The 23,689-nt window shown below is 38.2% G+C and overlaps 1 long non-coding RNA gene and 1 pseudogene across 1 annotated transcript; both read left to right on the plus strand.

Annotated features, from left to right (window-relative positions):
- Positions 1–828: 828 nt before the first annotated feature.
- Positions 829–23,689, plus strand: part of LOC130680959 (NT-3 growth factor receptor-like) — a 117,719-nt pseudogene continuing 94,858 nt past the window's right edge.
- LOC118935343 (uncharacterized) lies at positions 12,399–23,157 on the plus strand. Its single transcript, XR_008994128.1, has 3 exons — positions 12,399–14,626; positions 16,518–16,591; positions 22,444–23,157. It is a non-coding gene; the product is annotated as an uncharacterized LOC118935343 (long non-coding RNA).

Consider the following 23,689-nt stretch of genomic DNA (forward strand, 5'->3'; position numbering starts at 1 on the left):
ATGGGGTCGTCATTGTCTGATTTTCCCCTCCAGGGCCCGGTGCCGCACCCCCACTCCGGGCCCCTAAACAAGAGGTCCGAATTCTCGGAAACTCGAGGACGGTGTAGACACGCCCTTGCTTCATTGTCGGTTGCGGGAGTCGGGGTGTTGGCAGGTCGGTTGACAAGTGCGCCAAGGGGCCGGCATTAATGTGCGGCGCGGGGGCGGTGGCGTCTGTTTCTGCTTTGTTTGTTTGTTCATGTGTTTTGTTTTTTAGATTTAACATGTAAGTGAAATCATATGGTATTTGTCTCTGTCCGGCTGGCTTCATTTAGCATAATACCCTCTAGGTCCATCATGTCACAGATGGCATGTTTTCTTTCTTTTTTATGCCTGAGTAATATTGCTTTTTGCAAATTGGTGCCACTGTTGTGTTTCTTGAGTTTCAAAAGTAACATGTTAAGTAAATTTTTTATATGCATTATTATTTTGGGGAATCATATGGCTTCGAATTTTTTTCAATTTGAATATTTCAACTTTAAAAAATGTAAAGAAAAAAGAAAAGGAAATAATTTGAATATTTTAACTTTAAAAAATGTAAAAAAAAAAAGAAAAAAAGAAAAGGAAATTGAATTAATTTTTGTGACTATGTAACAAAAGACCGGTGCTTGGGAAAACAAGACCAGAAGGTTAATAGAACAAAAAGCCAGCCTAAGTAATGCTACTGAAAAGTTTTAGGTGAAGGCTGTGTTAACCAACCTGTTCTTTGATTACAACTAATAAAGAGTTTTTAAAGGCAGAATTGCCTGGACTTCTTCTTAACCTTTTGAATTAGTATCCCTGTGGACAATGTCTGGTAATCTGTGTTTTTAGAAAGTTTCCAAGGGGCTTGTAGTTCGTGGTTTTGCATTGGAGACCTGTCCTCTAAAGAATACAGTACAGCATCTGTTCATTTCTTGAGAGTGCTCGGACTTGTAGAGTTTCCTTAGTACAGCTAAAACTTAACATGTCCTTCCCTTTTATTAAGGATGGCTGCAGGAAATAGCAATATATAGAGCATTTCTGAATATTTTGCAAAATTATTGTTAAGGAGAATATCAAGTGATATGCATAAGCCTGATACATGGAATGAAGATTCATGTGCTTCAGATATTTTTTCGAACCTAACTTGAAAGGTGAAGGTCAGTGTGAATGAAGGCCATCACACTTAGAGTTCTGACATTTTTATTTCAAAATTCCCATGAGATTTATGTGTGTGATAACAGGGTTAATTTTTTATATATGACTATTTTAAATACATCAAAATCTTTGTACTCCTGCTTTTCCCTTCATTTACAAAAATATATTAGAGACCAGAAAAACCAATGTGGTCTGAACCCTCTCAACCTTGAATGATCCTAGCTAATAAATATCTTTAAAATTTTAAGAGAAAGTTTAAAAGAGAGCATAATGCTGATCCAAGTTTAAAAACTGGCAACAACAGGGTCTCAGCTTATGTTTTCTTTCTCCCTGATTTATACCACTGACCCAGCAAACGGTCTACAGGGCAGAGATTCCGCGAGATCAGGGAACCATGGGGTGGATATGCATCTGCTTGTGGCCTGCTTTGCTCTCCCTGAAGTTCAGTGGTCACCTGTGTTGAGTGAGCAGTTCAGTCCGAGGCCAGGGATGTGTGCCTTCTACATACTGAGCGTAATGGGGAGGTTACTGGCATGCAGGGCTCCAATTTTGAGTGGCCGCTGTGCCATAGTTGCGTACTTCTGAGCTCTATGTTGCTTCAGAGCTGGGCCCAGAATGGTTCTGATGAAGCCTACCCAAGGAGGTGACTCATCATGCCATCATGTTGCCTTGTCTCTTGGCTTCTCGATCTTCACTGTTTGGGTGTTTGATCTCTGTGTGTATGTGTCCACGACAGCAGACACTTAGACTTGTTCATCAGTGACTCTCCAGTGCCTTCAACCAGGCTTGGCTCAGAATAAGTGCTCAAAAATTATTGTTTACATAAAGGAATGAATGCAGGAGCTTCTCTGAATTGTAAAACTAAATAAACTGAAAATTTCTAACAGTTTTTTTGTTGTTTCATTTAAAAAGCCTCTTCGAGAAGACAGTTTTTTGGAACACATCAAGCTATTTATTTTCTGAAAAGTAAGCTGTACCAAGACACGTTCCTTAGTTACTTTTTTGCATTTAATTCTTGCTAGTCAATCAGTGATCGTCACTATGTATAGAACGTTATACTGGGCACTTGGAGTAATAAAATATTTAGCAGACATAGCTTATAATGAAATTTTTTTTTTGAGAGGGCATCTCATATTTATTGATCAAATGTTTTTTAACAACAATATCATTCTACACACTCATTAATCCACCCCAAGCCTAATTCTCGTCAGTCTCCAATCTTCTGAAGCATAATGAACAAGTTCTTACATGGTGAACAGTACAAGGGCAGTCATCACAGAAACTTTCAGTTTTGATCACATATTATTAACTATAAACAATCAGGTCAAATATGAATATTCGTTTGATCTTTATACTCAATTTATATGTGAATCCCACATTTCTCCCTTATTATTATTATTATTATTATTTTTTTAAATAAAATGCTGAAGTGGTAGGTAGATGCAAGATAAAAGTAGAAAACATAGTTTAGTGCTGTAAGAGGGCAAATGTAGATGATCAGGTGTGTGCCTGTAGACTAAGTGTTAATCCAAGCTAGACAAGGGCAATAAAACATCCACGGATGCAGAAGATTTCTCTCAAAACTGGGGGTGTGAGGTTCTAAGCCTCACCTCTGTTGATCCCCAATTTCTCACCTGATGGCCCCCCTGCGACTGTGCCTGTCTTAGGTTGTTCCTCCCTTGAGGAATCTTACCCATCTCTGGCTAACTAGTCATTTCCTGGGCCATACAGGGAAATGTAAAGTGGGTAAGTGAGAGAGAGGCAATATTGTTTGAAAAGGCTGGCCTTTTACTTCTTTGCAGATTTATGCCCTGTGGCTTTTATGCCCAGTATTTGTCTTGAGGTATCTTTACCAGTTGGAAGAATTGTGATACTTGGTAAATTCGATATGAGGTACGAATTCTATTTAAGGGTTGTAATTAGGAAGGAAGAAGAAAAGCTATAGGGAGTAACAGACGGAAGATAACATGGGAAGATTGATTATTTCTTTGACATATCTTCTTGTAGAGTAACTTAAGCATGTATAGGTTTTAAACTACTAATTAAATTGCATACACACATTAACATAATAGGAATACAGTTACATAACCAAAGCAGACCTATAATTACCAGCCATCTCCAGTGAAACCAAGAAAACCAGTTAGGGCATTTGTGAAAACTTATCTATGATATGGTGGATATTGTCCAACTGAACTTGAACAGTGTGAGAGAAATCAGACAAATTAAAACAACCCATTCCTAGGGACTGTTCACATCCCGTATTTTCTTTTAACACTAGGTAGTCTGTAGTTCCAAGATTTTGGAGCGCTGCAACTTGCACTTCTCCTAATTCTTGGTTGAGTTCTGACCATATAGATCCATTCAAATCTGATGTTTTACTGTATGCACAGGCCAGCTTAGATATCTCCTTCTTCATTCCAATGGCAAGTCCAGGAACCGGTGGGATGAATGCAGCTACAACTGCAACAGCGCCAGGGTCTTTGTTGAAGTTTTTTGATGATCATCTTCTGGAATGACTCTTGCAGAGAATATTGATGTTGGAAGTTCTTCATATCGTACTTTAATTCGTTTTCTGGGTAGCCAAATTAGGCTTTGGTCTTCTGTATAAACACAAACAAACCCTTTCCCCACACTTTGATATGCCCTTTATACCATTGTGAAGAACTTACTGGAGATCACCACACAGGAACTGCTTTTATTTTTTTAAGAGAAAGGAATATTGTCAGAAAAATGTACTTCCAAAGCTGATCATCTGACACCCTTTAGATGATCAAAATTAAGGATATTTAAAGCATGCATGAATCGGTGATTTGCAGTTAGTTTTATCCTTACAGTGTGTAATCCCCCTTTTCTTTCTTTCTTATCATTAATCTAAATGTACATGAAGAACCTTATGTTTACTAGGCTCTCCCCTATACCTGGTCCCCCCTTTAAACCACTTTACAGTCACTGTCCATCAGCATAGCAAAATGTTTTAGAATCACTACTTGTCTTCTCTGTGTTGTACACCCCTCCCCTTTCTCCCTCCACTCCCCATGCATGCTAATCTTAATACCGCCCTTCTTCTTCCCCCCCCTTACCCTCCGTACCCACCAATCCTCCCCAGCCCCTTGCCCTTTGGTACCTGTTAGTCCATTCTTGGGTTCTGTGATTCTGCTGCTGTTTTGTTTCTTCCGTTTTTCCTTTGTTCTTATACTCCACAGATGAATGAAATCATTTGGTATTTCTGTTTCTCCGCTTGGCTTATTTCACTGAGCATAATACCCTCCAGCTCCATCCATGTTACTGCAAATGGTAGGATTTGTTTTCTTCTTATGGCTGAGTAATATTCCATTGTGTATATGTACCACTTCTTCTTTATCCATTCATCTACTGATGGACACTTAGGTTGCTTCCAATTCTTGGCTATTGTAAATAGTGCTGCGATAAACATAGGGGTGTATCTGTCTTTTTCAAACTTGAGTCCTGCATTTTAGGGTAAATTCCTAGGAGTGGAATTCCTGGGTCAAATGGTAAGTCTATTTTGAGCATTTTGAGGAACCGCCATACTGCTTTCCACATTTTTTGAACTAATTTACATTCCCACCAGCAGTATAGGAGGGTTCCCCTTTCTCCACAACCTCGCCAACATTTGTTGTTGTTTGTCTTTTGGATGGTAGCCATCCTTACTGGTGTGAGGTGATTCCTCATTGTGGTTTTAATTTGCATTTCTCTGATGACAAGTGATGTGGAGCATCTTTTCATGTGTCTGTTGGCCATCTGTGTTTGTTTTTTGGGAGAACGGTCTGTTCAGTTCCTCTGCCCATTTTTTAATTGGATTATATGTTTTTTTGTTTGTTGAGGTGGGTGAGCTCTTTATATATTTTGGACGTCAATCCTTTATCGGATCTGTCATTTATGAATATATTCTCCCATACTGTAGGGTACCTTTTTGTTCTATTGATGTTGTCTTTTGCTGTCCAGAAGCTTTTCAGCTTAATATAGTCCCACTTGTTCATGTTTGCTGTTGTTTTCCTTGCCCGGGAAGATATGTTCAAGAAGAGGTCACTCATGTTTATGTCTAAGAGGTTTTTGCCTATGTTTTTTTCTAACACTTTTATGTTTTCATGACTTACATTCAGGTCTTTCATCCATTTTGAATTGACTTTTATGTATGGGGTTAGACAGTGATCCAGTTTCATTCTCTTACATGTAGCTGTCCAGTTTTGCCAGCACCATCTGCTGAAGAGACTGTCATTTCGCCATTGTATGTCCATGGCTCCTTTATTAAATATTAATTGACCATATATGTTTGGGTTAATGTCTGGATTCTCTAGTCTGTTCCATTGGTCTGTGGCTCTGCTCTTGTGCCAGTACCAAATTGTCTTGATTACTATGACTTTGTAGTAGAGCTTGAAGTTGAGGGTGAGATTCCCCCCTACTTTATTCTTCTTTCTCAGGATTGCTTTGGCTATTCGGCATCTTTGGTGTTTCCATATGAATTTTTGAACTATTTGTTCTAGTTCTTTGAAGAATGTTGCTGGTAATTTGATAGGGATTGCATCACATCTGTATATTGCTTTGGGCAGGATGGCCATTTTGACGGTATTAATTCTTCCTAGCCACGAGCATGTAATGAGTTTGCATTCGTTCGTGTCCCCTTTAGTTTTTCTTTAGAGTGACTTGTAGTTTTCAGGATATAGGTCTTTCACTTCTTTGGTCAGACTTTTTCCTAGGTATTTTATTCTTTTTGATGCAATTGTGAATGGAATTGTTTTCCTGATTTCTCTTTCTATTGGTTCATTGTTAGTGTTTAGGAAAGCCACAGATTTCTGTGTGTTAACTTTGTATCCTGCAACTTTGCTGTATTCCAATATCAGTTCTAGTAGTTTTGGAGTGGAGTCTTTAGGGATTTTTATTACAATATCATGTCATCTGCAAATAGTGACAGATTAACTTCTTCTTTACCAATCTAGATTCCTTGTATTTCTTTGGTTGTTCTCATTGCCGTGGCTAGGACCTCCAGTCCTATATTAAATAACAGTGGGGAGAGTGGGCATCCCTGTCTTGTCCCCGATCTCAGAGGAAAAGCTTTCAGCCTCTCACTGTTCATTATGATGTTGGCTGTGGGTTTATCATACATGGTCTTTATTATGTTGAGGTACTTGCCCTCTATTCCCATTTTGCTGAGAGTCTTTATCATGAATGGATGTTGAATTTTGTCAAATGCTTTTTCAGCATCTGTGGAGATGATCATGTGGTTTTTCTCTTTCTTTTTGTTGATGTGGTGGATGATGTTGATGGATTTTCAAATGTTGTAACATCCTTGCATCCCTGGGATGAATCCCACTTGGTCATGGTGTATGATTCTTTTGATATACTTTTGAATTCGGTTTGCTAATATTTTATTAAGTATTTTTACATCTACATTCATCAGGGATATTGGTCTGTAATTTTCTTTTTTGGTGGGGTCTTTGCCTGGTTTTGGTATTAGGGTGATGTTGGCTTCATAGAATGAGTTTGAGAGCATTCCCTCCTCTTCTATTTCTTGGAAAACTTTAAGGAGAATGGGTATTATGTCTTCTCTGTGTGTCTGATAAAATTCCGAGGTAAATCCTTCCGGCCCGGGGGTTTTGTTCTTGGGTAGTTCTTTGATTCCCATTTCAATTACTTTGCTCGTAATTGGTTTGTTTAACTTTTGTGTCTCTTCCTTGGTCAGTCTTGGAAGGTTGTATATTTCTAGGAAGTTGTCCATTTCTTCTTGGTTTTCCAGCTTGTTGGCATATAGGTTTTCATAGTAGTCTTTAATAATTCTTTGTATTTCTGTGGAGTCTGTCGTGATTTTTCCGTTCTCATTTCTGATTCTGTTCATTTGTGTTGATTCTCTTTTTCTCTTAATAAGTTTGGCTAGAGGCTTATCTATTTTGTTTATTTTCTCAAAGAACCAGCTCTTGGTTTCATTGATTTTTGCTATTGTTTTATTCTTCTCAGTTTTGTTTATTTCTTCTCTCCTCTTTATTATGTCCCTCCTTCTGCTGACTTTAGGCCTCATTTGTTCATTTTGTTTTTCACAGTCATTATCATTAATTTATTACCTTTTCTTTATACGTTTCCATATTTATTCCTTCATTACACAGTTATTTATTAAGCATTTACTATGTTCCAGGCCTAGGAGTTCACAATCCAGCAATATACAAGACAGGTTAAGTAACGCCTATAGGCGATCTTAAATAATTACACAAATAATTGGAATTGTCTTAAGGGCCTAAGTTTTTACACAGCAGAAGTCAAACACACAAACACAAAGGCCAAGCAATTTCCGATAAATAAATTTTAAGTTTATGCATGGAGTCTCATACAAACAATGTGATCAATTAGTAGTAATTTTGGAAAGGACTCCAATACTGGAACTAGCAGACAGTAGACGAGAATTTAAGGTGGGGTGGCAGAGGAAGGAGTTAGCAGCCCCTTCTCGAATTACCCACTGGGGGGGCGCCCCGTTGGCGGGTAGGCGCTAGCTAGGCCTGCCACGCGTTGGATCCCACGCCAGTGTTGGCTGGCTGGGACGCCGCGGACTCAGCTCCAGCGCTCGGCTGGAGTCCAGACGTGCGTGGCAGCTGCAGGAGCCGGGACGGCCACCCGGTAGCGGCCACGTGAGCGCCCGCCCTGCCGCAGCCCCGCCCCCGCCGCCGGCTCCAGCCCAGCCCAGCTCCGCTCCGTTGCGTCCCGGACCCAACGCCTGCACGCCCTGCGCTGCTGCTGCTCCAGCTCGCTGACGGGCGCCAGCTCTCGCTTCCCTGGCACGCACTACAACGCCCCGGGATCGTTCCAGCGTCCCCGCGCACCCCCCGCGCTGTGCTTGCCGCTCCCCGGCACCCTCGGGGGACCCGCCCGCTCTGCACCCTGGAGCACCGGGCCGCGAGCGTCTGCCGACTTCTCTGGATCCTCGCGGCCGTGGGCGGCGTCTGCAACGCTTGTCCGTCCGTGGGAGGTAGGTGCGGGCCTCGGTTGGCCAGCTGGCGGGGCCAGGATCGTGCGCTGCAGGCCTGCGCGTCCCCCGTGTGCTGGGTCTGGGGCTTGGATGTGGGGCCGGAGGCAACGCGGAAATAGTGTGGGAGACGCTGCTTCTCTGGTTTAAACTCTTCGGGGCTCAATGGTGGTTTTTGTGAAATGGGGGAAGTCGTGTTGATGAACGGCAGTGTCGGTCAGGAAAACACTTGGCACGCAGTGGACTGGGAGAGTCAGTTTGGGGGCCTCGGCCTGGGGCGCCTTGGGGGCCCGCAGAGCGTGGGGGCGGCATTGCCTGATTGTCCCCTGCAAGGCCTGGAGCCGCACCCCCTCTCCGGGCCCCTAAACAAGAGGTCCGAATTCTCGGAAACTCGAGGACAGTGTAGACACGCCCTTGTTTCATTGTCGGCTGCGGGAGTCGGGGTGTTGGCAGGCTCGGTTGACAAGTGCGCCAAGCGGCCGGCATTAATGTGCGGCGCGGTGGCGGGGGCGTCTGTTCCTGTTTTGTTTGTTTGTTTGTTCATGTGTTTTGTTTTTTAGATTCCACATGTAAGTGAAATCATATGGTATTTGTCTTTGTCCGGCTGGCTTCATTTAGCATAATACCCTCTAGTTCGATCATGTCACAGATGGCATGTTTTCTTTCTTTTTTATGCCTGAGTAATATTGCTTTTTACAAATTGGTACCACTATTGTGTTTCTGAGTTTCAAAAGTAACATGTTAAGTAATTTATTTATATGCAGTATTATTTTGAGGAATCATATGACTTCGAATTTTTTTTAAATTTGAATATTTCAACTTTAAAAAATGTAAAAAGAAAAAAAGGGAATTGAATTAATTTTTGTGACTCTGTAACAAAAGATCTATGCTTGGGAAAACAAGACCGGAAAGTCAATAGAACAAAAAGCCCAGCCCAGCCTAAGTAATGCTACTGAAAAGTTTTAGTTGAAGGCTGTGGTAACCAACCTGTTCTTTGATTACAACTAATAAGGAGTTTTTAAAAGACAGAATTGCCTGGACTTCATCTTAACCTTTTGAATTAGTATCCCTGTGGAAATGTCTGGTAATCTGTATTTTTAGAAAGTTTCCAAGGGGCTTGTAGTTCATGGTTTTGCATTGGAGACCTGTCCTCTAAAGAATACAGTACAGCATCTGTTCATTTCTTGAGAATGCTCGGACTTGTAGAGTTTCCTTAGTACAGCTAAAACTTAACATGTCCTTCCCTTTTATTAAGGATGGCTGTAAGAAATAGCAATATATAGAGCATTTCTGAATATTTTGCAATATTATTGTTAAGGAGAATATCGAGTGATATGTATAAGCCTGATACATGGAATGAAGATTCATGTGCTTCAGATATTTTTTTGAACCTAACTTGAAAGGTGAAGGTCAGTGTGAATGAAGGCCATCACACTTAGAGTTCTGACATTTTTATTTCAAATTTCCCATGAATTTATGTGTGTGATAACATTGTTAATTTTTTATATATGACTATTTTAAATACATCAAAATCTTTGTACTCCTGCTTTTCCCTTCATTTACAAAAATATATTAGAGACCAGAAAAACCAATGTGGTCTGAACCCTCTCAACCTTGAATGATCCTAGCTAATAAATATCTTTAAAATTTTAAGAGAAAGTTTAAAAGAGAGCATAATGCTGATCCAAGTTTAAAAACTGGTAACAACAGGGACTCAGCTTATGTTTTCTTTCTCCCTGATTTATACCACTGACCCAGCAAACAAACGGTCTACAGGGCAGAGATTCCGCGAGATCAGGGAACCATGGGGTGGATATGCATCTGCTTGTGGCCTGCTTTGCTCTCCCTGAAGTTCAGTGGTCACCTGTGTTGAGTGAGCAGTTCAGTCCGAGGCCAGGGATGTGTGCCTTCTATATACTGAGCGTAAGGGGGAGGCTACTGGCATGCAGGGCTCCAATTTTGAGTGGCCGCTGTGCCATAGTTGCGTACTTCTGAGCTCTATGTTGCTTCAGAGCTGGGCCCAGAATGGTTCTGATGAAGCCTACCCAAGGAGGTGACTCATCATGCCATCATGTTGCCTTGTCTCTTGGCTTCTCGATCTTCACTGTTTGGGTGTTTGATCTCTGTGTGTATGTGTCCACGACAGCAGACACTTAGACTTGTTCATCAGTGACTCTCCAGTGCCTTCAACCAGGCTTGGCTCAGAATAAGTGCTCAAAAATTATTGTTTACATAAAGGAATGAATGCAGGAGCTTCTCTGAATTGTAAAACTAAATAAACTGAAAATTTCTAACAGTTTTTTTGTTGTTTCATTTAAAAAGCCTCTTCAGGTAGACAGTTTATTGAAACATATCAACCTATTTATTTTCTGAAAAGGAAGCTGTACCGAGACATGTTCCTTAGTTATTTTTTGCATTTACCTCTTGCTAGTCAATCAGTGATCTTCACTGTGTATAGAACGTTATACTGAGCACTTGGAGTAATAAAATATTTAGCAGACATAGCTTATAAGGAAAATTTAAAGCCATTTAGTTAACTTCATATTTCCTGGGGGAAGTAAATTTTATAAAATGTTAGAATCTTTATAAAAATAAACTACCATACAAGTGTATATTTATAGATATTATATAGGGAGATAATTATTTCCCTAAAGTTTGAAACTGGTTAAAAATTATAATTACCCAAATCATAACAGAATAAATAATTTTCAGTGTGAAAAATTTAATACAATGCAAAAAACAAATGCAAGGCAAACCAGGAAAGTTCCTCTTTCATCCCACCTCCTTTTTACTCATCACTTAACCTGATGCAACCACAGAAACACAGTTAACAGCTTGGAAGCATTTCATCCATTACATTTCCTAGGCACTTACATTTCCACATACATGGTGATAGTGCACATCTTTTTTCACCCAGCAGTTTGCCTTGGAGATCTTTCAAAGTTAGTACAAAATAGATTTATACCATTCTGTAAGGCTAAGTTATTTGGCATTAACAATTCATTTGGTTGAACTAGTTTCACATTATGTAGATAGGCATATATGAACAATGTTTGGTGTTTTTCTAAGCTAATTTATTTTTCAATATTTCTTCATATTTTACCTTACTGGCAAGTGCTGAGATGACCTTATTTTGAGAATATTTAGCTTTTGAGATACAAGGTGATATAAAATTTGCTTTATCTGTATTAAATGTCTTTAAATAGCAAGTGACACTTTTTAATTTATTCCCAATTTCTTAAGCTTCAAAATGAACAATAGATCCTGTTTTTCCAATGAAACAGCAGAGTGAGCCTTACGTGCTGACTCATTTCTCTTTCCTCGTTTTGTACGCGTCTACCGCTCTGTGTCTCGTGCTATTTGCAAATTGAATATTGGACAAGGGCTAAAAAGGAAAGTAGTCCTTAGGTGATCACTGACATATTTACTGGAATTCTGTAAGACTCCCAAGGTTAATTGTTAAGAGAATTTTTGTTGTTGTTGTTTGTCACTTGATTCTTTCGCCATGTCCCATTCAGCTAGTTGTTTGTTGTTTTACTAGAAAATTGAACATTTAGAATTTGGACTGTGTATGTCTTTAAAGATACGCTTTTGTGTCCAGGAAACTTCTGCTTCAACAATACATTGCTGCAGTATGTGTTCAGATCAAAAAACTCAATCAAAATTTGTAATTTCTTAAAGTATATAACAAATCTAACAAAGAATGACAGTCATGCTCTTTGGCTCTGAAATAGAGTTTTCTACTCTAAAAGTACATAAGCTGGGTGTTAACCGCCAGAGAACAAAAATATACTGAGCGCTGCTATTCCAAGCGAGAGGTTGGATCAGGAAGGTCACCCATCATAGTAACACAAGGGAAGGGAATGATGAACTCTCATTTACAAAACACAAGCTTCACAATCCCACTAATCTAGATTTAGATCCAGGCTAGAAAGTATTTTATGTGAAGAAATTATTAAATTTGCCCATTAGCCTGCTTTTGATTCATAATAAGTTTCTTTAGCAGAAATGTCCTAAGAGTGAGAAAGGGATTCCTGCTCTGCCCCAGAGAGCACAGCAGCGATTAATTCCACCACCTGGAGCAAAAGAACTCAGAGCAGAAGATTGGCCTTCAACGTGACAATCCCAATTGAGAAAAACAGTTTCTCCAAATGTTCTTTAATGTATTCTTGTTTCTCATACTATATAAATTTTCTAGTCCCCATATTGTTCAAGCTTATGTGCTACCTATATTCTCTTTTATATCTAGGGTACTTTTTAACTCTTAACAAATATCAACTGGAGCCCTTCCCCTTGTTTCTAATTTACTATTACTTCATCTATTAGAAAGGGTACCTTTTAGTGATTTTGTGGTTCTATGTAAGTTTTATGTTAAGTAGCTTACTTCTGAAAGAAGAATATATATTTATAAGAACTACTCTCCTAGTCACTGAACAAAAGTTAATTTTTTATATGATTGTTTCATTTCTAACTTTAGATAGACTGTAATACTGGGAATTTAGTTTATTAGTTGTGAACAAAAACTAGAGATTATTTTGAGTGTCTCTGTATGGATGGGTGGTAGGAATCAAGAAAAGTTTCAAAAATTATTCTAGTTTTAGGTGGTGTTTAAGTCACTTGCAAACCAGCTTGTGTCCTCAGCAGTATAATAAAATTACCCTTTCTGAGATTACTGGTAAAAATTATAAGTTAAAAGCCAAAGATCATTTTTTGGTCTTCAAGCCCTTTTTCAACTTCTTTGACTTTACCGTCACATGTGCAGCCCCTCTGGTGTCTGTTTCCTACATTAACCATGATATGTGTGGTCACAAGTGACTAAAGACCCAATTCAAACTTGCTTTAGCAAAAAGAGAATATTTTGGCTCATGGAACTGGGAAGGATAGGGATATGCCCACTCTTGGGTCAAACTGAATTCCTAAACTGACAGAGTTCTTGTCGTTTCCCCATCCCTCCTGTCAGCCTCCTTTTATTTATTCCAGGCTCTTTCTTTCCTAATACAAAGGGATGCTCTCCATTGGGCAGAGAGTAAGGCTGTTCGCAGCTTGAGTCATTGAAGTTTGTGAATCTTGGGGAAAGATCATTTCTCTTTTCCAGTAACTTGCTATGAATTTCTGGGAAGGACTCTCCTCAGGACCAGCTCTGGCTACCGTGATGGCCGGGGCCAAGGCTCATGTCCGCCCCTGTGATCATAAGGCAGTTCACACTGACCAAAAGCCCCAACAGAACGCTGTGGAGTTGGGGCAGGAGAGGACGGTCCCTAAAGGATTCACCAGGGAGAAGATGGGGAGGGGTCGAGGAGACATTTCATTGCCCCCACATCCCCTTTAGCATCTCTGATTTCTTTTTTCCTAAGTACTGCATTTGTTCTCATCTTCTTTCCCCTGCCTCTCACTTAGTCATTCTCTAGCATTCTGTTCTTGTAAAGTCTACATTATTTTCCACAAATAGTTCATCTTAACAAGTTTCGCCTAGTGTATCTTTGCAGAAGCATTGTAAGTTTCTATCTTTACACATCAGTACCATCACTTTCTACTTATTGAGTGCGAGCATAGATGTGAGCTGTGCATTTACCTATCCTCAGGAAGCTATATACTCTAAAAGAAATACAGACATACAGTATGTATGGTAAGGTTAATTTTTCTCTGATTTCTTAAATCCTAATAAAATTGTTATGAACCACATTTTACCTTTTTCCAGCCCCCCTGAGACTTAAGTATGGAATGGACATTCTTACTAACAGTTAGCTAAGAACTGTAATTAATAGAACTGTTTTTCACATATGAGAAACACCAAATGCATATACCTACCCAGAAACATCTAGGGCAGCTCACCTTTGAAAGAGAAACCTTTGCAGTGTATTCTACATTATGATCCTGTTCCATCTCTTCATTCCAGCATTCTACTGAATCCAGCAACTTGAGTCCTCACTACTTTTTGAAAGGGCACAGTAGACAGAAAAACAAATTAGGAAGATGATAAGTTTGATGTTGAACATTATTTTCAATTTTGAGTTTGAAAAACATCCATCCAGAAATTGAAAATTGGAGTCTAGGGTCCAGGATAGATTTCTGCTAGAGTTTGAAATATGGAACCATCTAATTAGTCAAATTCTCCCAAAGTTTAGCTGTGTGAATAAGCAAATAACTTAATTTCTCAGCATCCTGGTGCCCCTATCTTCCAAGTGGGCGGAGAATATATAACTATAAGGATTTTTGTGAGGATTATTAATTTCTGTAGGAAAACTTTGTTGCCCAATGCATATTAACTAGATAACCAGTGTTCTCAGTATCTTCATTGCCTTTACAGTTTGCTGGGTCTGTGTCAGCCTGATGGGAGTAAATGAAGTTGTCACAGAGTCTGATAGGAAGGGCTGCCGCGTGAGGCTCCCTTGATGACCGCATTCACTGGCTGTTGATCACTCTGTACCTCTCTTCTCATCTCCCTGGACTTTATTCTTTGTGATCCATTCCATCACTTTTATATCTTCAATCCCTCCACTGGTTAATACTGCCAAAGCATATCACTGGTATGATTTTGTTACTAATAGTATTGTGCATCACTTACATTTACTAAGTAACCACCCAGTGAGAAAATTGAGTCAGTCCTATTGAGTAGCTGACCCACGGTGCACAGAGTAAGTGACACAGTCAGAACTGGAACCAAGACAGTCTGAAGTAAAATCCCTCAGGCTTCACCACTTCCTCAAACTTCTCTTTATAGGGGAAATAGTTGTACTAACTCCTCTTTGTTCAAGTTCTGCCCATCTGATAATTATTCCCAATCTCAGATCTTCAGGAAAACATTTACTGAACCCAGTGGCCATTGATGGTCTTCTCTAAACCTCAGTGTTCACACACATCTTGCCCAAGAAGGTATGATTCAGAAAAGAGTGCTGCTTATGATACTGTGATTGGTGAGAATAGTAGGATTGTCAGAGTTTGGGAAGGTGGAGAGAAAGAAAAGAATCTGTTTGCAGAGAGATGACGTGAGCCCGAGAACCACTCAGGAATGAGCGTAGACGGTCAGAGCAATGGGGAGGCCCCTCCTGGGATAGAGAAGAGTGAGGTAAAGATGAATAAGGAGAGTGAGCACAGAGGCTTAATGACAGATTGAAAGCTTTGAACTTGACCTTACAGGAAGTGGCTGAACAGAAAATTTTAGAAAAGAGGCTAATAAAAATTCAAGGTTACAAGAAGACTTAATCTGTGACTGGTATCTGTAATATATTGAAAGACAGAAAAACCAGACTAGGAAAACTACTAGAGAAGCTGGGGTAGCTATCCGCATGTAGGACATACGCAGGCCGAGTGAGTGGAGGGTGACGGTGCTGGGAAGCCCGAGCAGGAAGCCGCGCTGACTCACAGAGCACCTGGAGGAAGGCGCGAAGGAGCCTGGGGAGTCCCAGTGTAAAGTCAGGGTAAGTGGGGAATAGGCCAAACCACACGCACTGAGGCTGGGCAGATCTTTGCCCTGCTTGGAATTATTCTTCTTTTTAGTTGGAGTCAACAGCTAAGGAGCTTTGTATTATTATGTCCCTCCTGCCTTAGCTTCTCACTGAGATGTGGATCTACTTAGTAATAAGAATTGTGACTTTGTCAGTTTTTGAACTGATACCATCCTTGCCCGGAATCCTTTTTGACGACAGACTTACTATGAGGTGATCTTGGAATTACTTTACTTTGCATTCCTCCAGCCCTCACTGCTCCTCCTTGGCTGTTCAGTGAGGGAAAAGAAAATGGGGAGAAAGAATTGTGAAGTTGCACGAATTATACGATTTCACTTATTTTCAGATGTTTCATCCAGTAAAATAAGCTCTGTGTTCAGGATGCCACCCTAACTTGGGAAAGCAGGAGCCCTACTTTGATTTAGAACATCTCCCCCACTGCCCCAGGCAGAAGTAGTTGATTCTCCTTATTTTCTTGTATTATTTATTAAAGTGTGGCTTTTACCACATCCTGTCTGGGTTCGGTACACGGCGGCAGCAACTACCACTGGATTTTAAGTCCTCAGGGGCAGTGTTTGCACTTGGGAGCCAGATTTTCAAGGTGGTGTTACCATTTTTTTTTTTTTAAGAAGAAAATGGAGAAAAGGAGGAAAAGGAGAAAAAGGGCTTGGTTGTAGGGAGATGTCATTGGTATAAGTATACATAGAAACAAGAAGAGAAGGCTTGAATAATAGAGGTGCACATGTTTATACATCCGACACACACATACACTCACGGTGCTGGCTATTAAAAGCCTGACAAATTATTTACTATTCAAGTTTCATTTAAAAAGTGTGTCAGTACATCCGTGGTGTTGACCAAGAGCAGTAAGACTCCCTTTTTGTTGCTCCTTTGCTAGTAGTAGACATAAGCAGTTTCCTCCTTGACAGCCTGGTGTCTTTCCATAGAATGAAGCTGATTGTGCCGTGATAAATCACTTCCTGTAGGGTTGATGACTGAGCCAAGAGGGAATGACAATAAGGTTGGAGATGAATTATTGGGGGATGAAACAGTGCTCTTTCTTAGCCACCCAGTTCCATTTGTGGATGTTTCTGAGACACCTCAATGTTTTCTTTGTATATAGATTTTATTTTGCATAGTTTCTCTCTCTTGTGACCCCTTATGAGCCCTTATGGTTAGTAACCACAATTAAGTAACTTAGTGCAGAATCAAATCTTATTTATTTTGAAATTTCTTGTATCTAGCTTAATCCCCAGAATATAGCAGGTAGCTTTATGTATTTAATAAATTGAATTTAATGAATGAAAGCTTTCTATATTAAATGTTTTATGATGTACATATATTTAATTTATGTCCTATCAAAAGTTTATTTTCTGTTTCTTTTTCCTTTTTATTGTTTTTGATCAACATTTACTGACTGAGCACATTCATCCAATCCTGAAGTAAGTTTTAGGAAATCTTAAAAAATGCCTGAAAGAAATACAAGGAAACGTGGTTCCTACTCTCAAGAAACAAACTCTATTGTCACATAATGTCAACTCTACTCAATTCTTATTTGCCTACTGGGTGTCTACTTTCAAAGGCTATTTATCTAGATCTAGTTTTTCAGAATTTTATTCTCTATAAAGAGCAGAAACTTAACTATTTTTGTAGGAATTGAACTATTTGCCTCCACCCTTCATTTCTGCTTTCATTCTTCATTCATTTACTTCTATTAAAAAAAAAGAAATTAAATGAAATCTTAAGTGCTAAGATGACAAGTGAAATGATGAAAATTCAGAGGAAGCAATGGAGTGTGTGACAGTCCATAATACCTAGCTAAGGTGTGAATTAGTTAATCTAGTTAAGGTGAGAATATTTATTTTATGGGTCTATATTGCCTCCATGCCTCAAATTGTATAATGGCTTGAAAGAAAAATTGAGGTTATCTATTTTGTCATCTTTTAATAAATACTCCATAGCATTTAAGATGGTACTACTATATGAATTTTACCACTGAAAAGAACTTAGGAGCTAACTGATTCTGGTCAGGTAGTTTAACAGATGAGGGTACACTGGCACGGGTCCCAGTGACGGGCTTGCAAGGTAAAGGCAGAACTTTGGACAGAACCCCATATCCATACTCATCCAATCCAAGGATCTTTGTCATACTCTATGTTTCTGGAAAGTACCGTGTAATTTATTTTACTATTCCATTTCATATACCACATATATCTTTATTGTCATAGTAATTCTAACACTACTTGTATATATAAGGCTTTGTCCACATTAACACTAGATGAGGTTACCAAAAGGAACAGCATTTCAAGGTGTTCATCTCTTTAGAAAGTATTCAGAGTGCCTATAAGGGCCAGGCACCTTGCAAGATGCAGGAAATACCTTAGCTGTAAGATAGACTTGCCTCTTCCCTCTAGGAGTTGAATGGCTTTTGCAGTGTTTCTCAAACTGTTTTTTAAAACTCTCCATTTCCATGGAAGCGCATCATGGATTAGGCCAAACACAGAAGTTTCCACAAACCAATAAAAAATTTTAAAATAACCTGTTCCCTGATACTATCTATACTGCACATGGTGCTGGGGAGTACTTCACTTGAACAAAGAATTCTAAACCTACTCCAGTGGAATCAACTAGCTTATAGAAAAGAGAATAAACTATAGTTCACATAAAAAAAGACTATATCTACATATATCCATAATAGTAGACACTATTTTTTTATTGAAGGGTAGTTGACACACAGTATTACATTACATTAGTTTCAGGTGTACAACACAGTGATTCAACATTTATATACATGATAATTCTAGGTACCAGCTATCACCATACCAAGTTGTTACAATATTTTGACTATATTCCTTATGCTATACATTACATTCCGGTTACTTATTTATTTTACAATTGGAAGTCTGTTTATATATATATATATATATTTTTTGTGAGGGCATCTCTCATATTTATTGATCAAATAGTTGTTAACAACAATAAATTTCTGTATAGGGGGGTCAATACTCAATGCACAATCATTAATCCACCCCAAGCCTAATTTTCATCAGTCTCCAATCTTCTGATGCATAACGAACAAGTTCTTACATGGAGTACAAATTCTTACATAGTGAATAAGTTACATGGTGAACAGAGTAGACACTATTTTTTTTTAATGTGTCCCTATTTTCTCTGTTTTTCTTATTGAAGTATAATTGACATATATTAGTTTCAGGTGTACAACATGGCTCAGTATTTGTGTATATTGCTAAGTGATCACCACAATAATTCTAGTTACTATCCATCACCATATACAATATTTTTCTTGTGATGAGAACTTTTAAGATCTATCCTTAGCAACTTTCAAATATGCAATACAGTATTATAAACTATAGTCACCATGCTGTATATTTATATTTCCATGACTTAATAATTAGAAGTTTGTACCTTTTGATCCCCTTCACTTATCTCACCTACGCCTGATACCCACCCATGTCAGTCACCAATCCGTTCTCTGTATCTGAATTGGGTTTTTTGTTTGTTTATTTTGCTTTTTAGATTCCACATGTAGGTGAGATCATACTCTATGTGTCACCCATTCCCAGTATGACTTATTTCACTTAGCATAATACTGGCAAGGTCCATCCATGTTGTGCAATGAGAGGATTTCCTTTTTTCATGGCTAAATAATACTCATCTGTGCATGTGTATCACACTTTCTTTATCCATTCCTCCGTCAGTGGACACTTAGGTTGTTTCCATATCTTAGCTATTATAAATAATGCTGTAATCAACCTGAAGGTGTATATATATGTTTGAATTCCATTTTTGTTTTTTTGGATAAATACTGGAAGTGGAACTGCTGGATTGTATGATAGCTCTATTTTCAATTTTTTGAGCAACCTCCATACTGTTTTAAATAATGGCTGTTACCAATTACATTTCCACCAAGAGTGCACAAGGTTTCTTTTTTCTCTGCATCCTTTATTATTTTCTTGTCTTTTTGGAAATAGCCAGTCTAACAAGTGTGAGGGGATACCTCACGGTGGTTTTGCTTTGCATTTGCCTGGTGATAGTGATGCTGAGCACATTCTCGTGGACCTGATGGCCATTTGTATATCTTTGGAAAAATGTCTATTTAGATCTTCTGCCTATTTTTTAGTTAGATCATTTGTTTTTTGCTATTGAATTGAATGAGTTTTTATATATTTTGCATATTAGTCTCTAATCAGTTATAACTTGCAAATATTTCCCCCCATTTGGCAGGTTGTTTTTTCAATTTGCTGATGTTCCCTTTTTGGGCAGAAGCTTTTTAGTTTAATGTCTCATTTTTTATTTTTATTTTTGCTTTTATTGTCAAATCCAAAAAATTATCACCAGATGGATGTCAAAGAGCTTATCCACTAGGAACTTTGTTCTAGGAGGTTTATGGTTTTAAATCTAACATTAATCTTTAATCGTTTTGAGTTAATTTTTCCGCATGGCATTAGATAGTGGTAGTTTCATTCTTTTGCACGTGGCTGTCCAGTTTTCCCGCGACCATTTACTGAAGAGTCTGTCTTTTCTCCCTCGTATATTCTTGGCTTCCTTGTCATAAATTAATTGACTGCATATGTGTGGGGTTATTTCTGGGCTATTTTCCATCGAATGGCTTGTCTGTTTTTATGCTAACACAATCCCATTTTGATTATTATAGCTTTGCAGTATAGTTTAAAATCAAAGCCTGTGATGCCTCCAGCTTTGTTCTTCTTAAGTTTGCTTGCTTTGGGTCTTTGGGGTCTTTTGTTGTTCCATACAAATTTTAGGATTCTTTGCTCTACTTCTGTGAAAAATGCCATCAGCAGTTTGATAGGGATTGTGTTGAATTGGTAGTTTGGTTAGAGCACAATGGACTTTTTAACTACTAATTCTCCCAATCCCTAAGCAGAGAATATCTTTCCATTTACTTAAGTTTGCAAACATCAGTATCATATAGTTTTCAGTATACTGTTTTTTCACCTTCTTGGTTAATTTATATATAGGTGTTTTATTCTTTCTGATGGAGTTGTAAATGGAATTGTTTTCTTAATTTCTTTTTCTAATAGATCATTATTAGTCTATGGAAATGCACCTGATGTTTTTATATGTAGATTTTTGTATCCCTGGAAATTTACTGAATTTATTGATTAGTTCTAACCACTTTTTGGTGGAGTCTTCAGGATTGTCTACATATAATCTGTTATCTGCAAATTGTGGCCCTTTTACTTATTCCTTTCTGGTTTTTGAGGCCTTTTCTTTTTTTTTTTCTTGTCTGATTTCTTGAGCTGGGACTTCTAATACTATGTTGAGTCAAGGTGGAGAGAGTCGGTATCCTTGTTAATTTCTGTCTCTACTTTTAATATTCATTCTGATGTATATTTTTGATCATTTTGATTCTAATCTGATCATCTTGTTGAAAGAAAAGCTACTTCCCTATAAGTGTAAACTTTTACACTTAAGAGAATGCTTTCCTGTGAATGTTGTGACAGTTTTGTTGTGCAGTTGATTCAGTTATTTATATTTGCTTAAATAAACATTTGCCACTAGGCATTTTCTATTAATAATAAAAGTGCCTATTCCTGAACACAGGGGTTATAGGCTGAAGCAACATTACCTAGATGATGAAGTGACTGGTACACTGTATAAACAGTTGGAATCTCCTGAGTAAATGTCTCAGATACCGTGTTCATGTTAGCACACTTACTGAACTTAGATCTGTCCCTTTGTTTTTGTGCTATTCTGAAATTTGATTTAATTGTGCTAATGGGTCATAAAATGCTCTAGTTTTCTAGAGTTCTTGAATTTCTCAGCTATGTAAAGTCATGCAACTTGGATGTACACTATCCAAGGTGTCAAAATTACACAGAAACTCACATATTTTACTGCTTTTAATTTCTCAACAACCAGTTGATCTTCAAAGATGATTCACCAGGAAACCAGAGGGTATGTTGGGTTTGTTCACATTATGAGATTAGGTCATTTCTGGATTCTTTTAGCTAAATGAAAAAATAACTATAATGCCATGTGATTTGTTAAATGGCTATAAATTTAATTTCATATACATCTTGCAGAATTAGGAGACTTTGAGAATTTATCCAAACTTCTGCATCTATTACAAGGCCTTTAAAAATAAGAGCTATGCAATGAGCACGATGAAAATATGTTCATTACAACTGAAGATGCTAATTCTTTTACCTGTTTAGGCTGCATTCTTCGGGGTATATCAGCAGGAAGGACCTTGTTTATTTAAAAAAACCCTTTTAAACTTGGTCATGTAGTCCTCTGGAAACATGGCTTTTCTATTAATTTCTACTACAAAATTTAGAAATAGCATTTAATGAACGGTAGACTAGTAAGTAATGGGGTTAAGTAAATAGCTTCTGAATATTATAACTATATTTTTCTAAAGATTTTGCTATGCATTCAGTATGATGAACTCATATAATGAAGATGTATTCTGTCAATATGCATTCACAGCATACATGGATAATGGTTCCAAAGAAACTGTTTTAAGATATGCTCTGAATATGTATGAAGAACAATAGACACAGGTTATGGGTTCAACAAATAGTAAGGGCCCAAAAGCAGAAGAAATGGCTTTATTAATCCTTATTCACTGAAAATACTTAAGAAACAAAAAAGAAACACACCATGTTATAAGTATATATATATATATATATATATATATATATATACACCACAATTTTAGCAAGTCTTTATGAGCCCATTGATACTGCACAGTAATGTATTTTGTTACAGGATATTAGCTAGTCCATAAACATAGAGAATGGTTTAGATTATTAATGTAACTTACATTTTAATAAGATAAAATATTTAGAAGATTTTTGCACCAGTGATCTGTTGATCAAATCACAGGCTCGGTGGATTGCTTCTCTTTTGTGGGAACTCCTAAGAGACTCCTAATCCCACAGATGACAACTATCAGTTTTGGAGAAAATACATAAAACAATTACCTGAAGGCTATGGATAAAGACAACGAAAAAAGGGTGAGGAATTTTGGAAGGGAGTCAATACTTGAATGAAGGAAATGACGTGGTTTGAGTTACCAGTTTTTGCAAGTTTTGGACTAAAGACAAAACACTGAGGTCCAGTAGAAAACTTGTGGTCTTTCTGGTTTAACAAATCAGAAGACAACTCAAGGCATTACTGCTGTAGGAAGATGACAAGTAACCCTGAAAATTAAAGAACCAGAGAAGGAGGAGCCCAAGCTCTGTGGATAAATTCTATACAAGTCTCTAAATCATGCATAAGGACCAAAAAAAAAAAAATTAACTGTGATTTGAGATGCAGTGGGTGAGGCAGACTTTTCAGTTTGAAAATCAAATCGAGTTAATTACCTGTCAAGTCAGAAATACCAACACTCTTCAAAGGAATAAAAAAGAAACCAGAGTCTCCACAACATAACACTCAACACTATCCAGGACACAATCCAAAATTACTGTTACACAAAGAACCAGGAAAACGTGACGCATTCTCAAAGAAACAGGTAATCATCAGAGGCTATAATCATTTCATTGCTAACAAATTATCACAAATTTAGCCGCATAAACTACATAGATTTATTATTTTGCAGTTCCCTTGGGGCAGGATATCAGGCTCAGCCTGGGGAAATCCTGTGCTCAAGCACTAAAAGGGTCCAGTCAAGGTGTCTTCTGGGCTGAGCTCTCACATGGAGGCTCTGCTAGGGAAGAATTTGCTTCCCAACTCACTCATGTTGTTGGCAGAGTTCATTTCTTCATATGACTAAGGACCCAGCATGTTAATGGTTGTCAACAGGAGGCCATCTTCAGATATTAATGCCTTCCAATAGTTCCTAGAGGCAACCTGCCATTCCTTGACACATGGGATTATCCACTGTGGCTTCTTACTTCATCAAGAATTGATCAAATTAAAAGAAAAATAGATAATAACTCTACAATCACAGTAGAGTATTAGGTCTGGGATTTGAGTGTACTCTACAAGACAATAAATTAGCTAATTTCTGTTTCATAGATGTTAGCTGAAAATACAAGACTTGTGAGTCAGAAAAAGAGTTTATTTTTCACCACAAGCATAAATATCAACATCCTTGCATCAGTTCCCCTTGGTGCTGAGTACCCTG

Source organism: Manis pentadactyla, chromosome 15 (genome assembly GCF_030020395.1).
Source record: "Manis pentadactyla isolate mManPen7 chromosome 15, mManPen7.hap1, whole genome shotgun sequence".
Classification (NCBI taxonomy): domain Eukaryota; kingdom Metazoa; phylum Chordata; class Mammalia; order Pholidota; family Manidae; genus Manis; species Manis pentadactyla.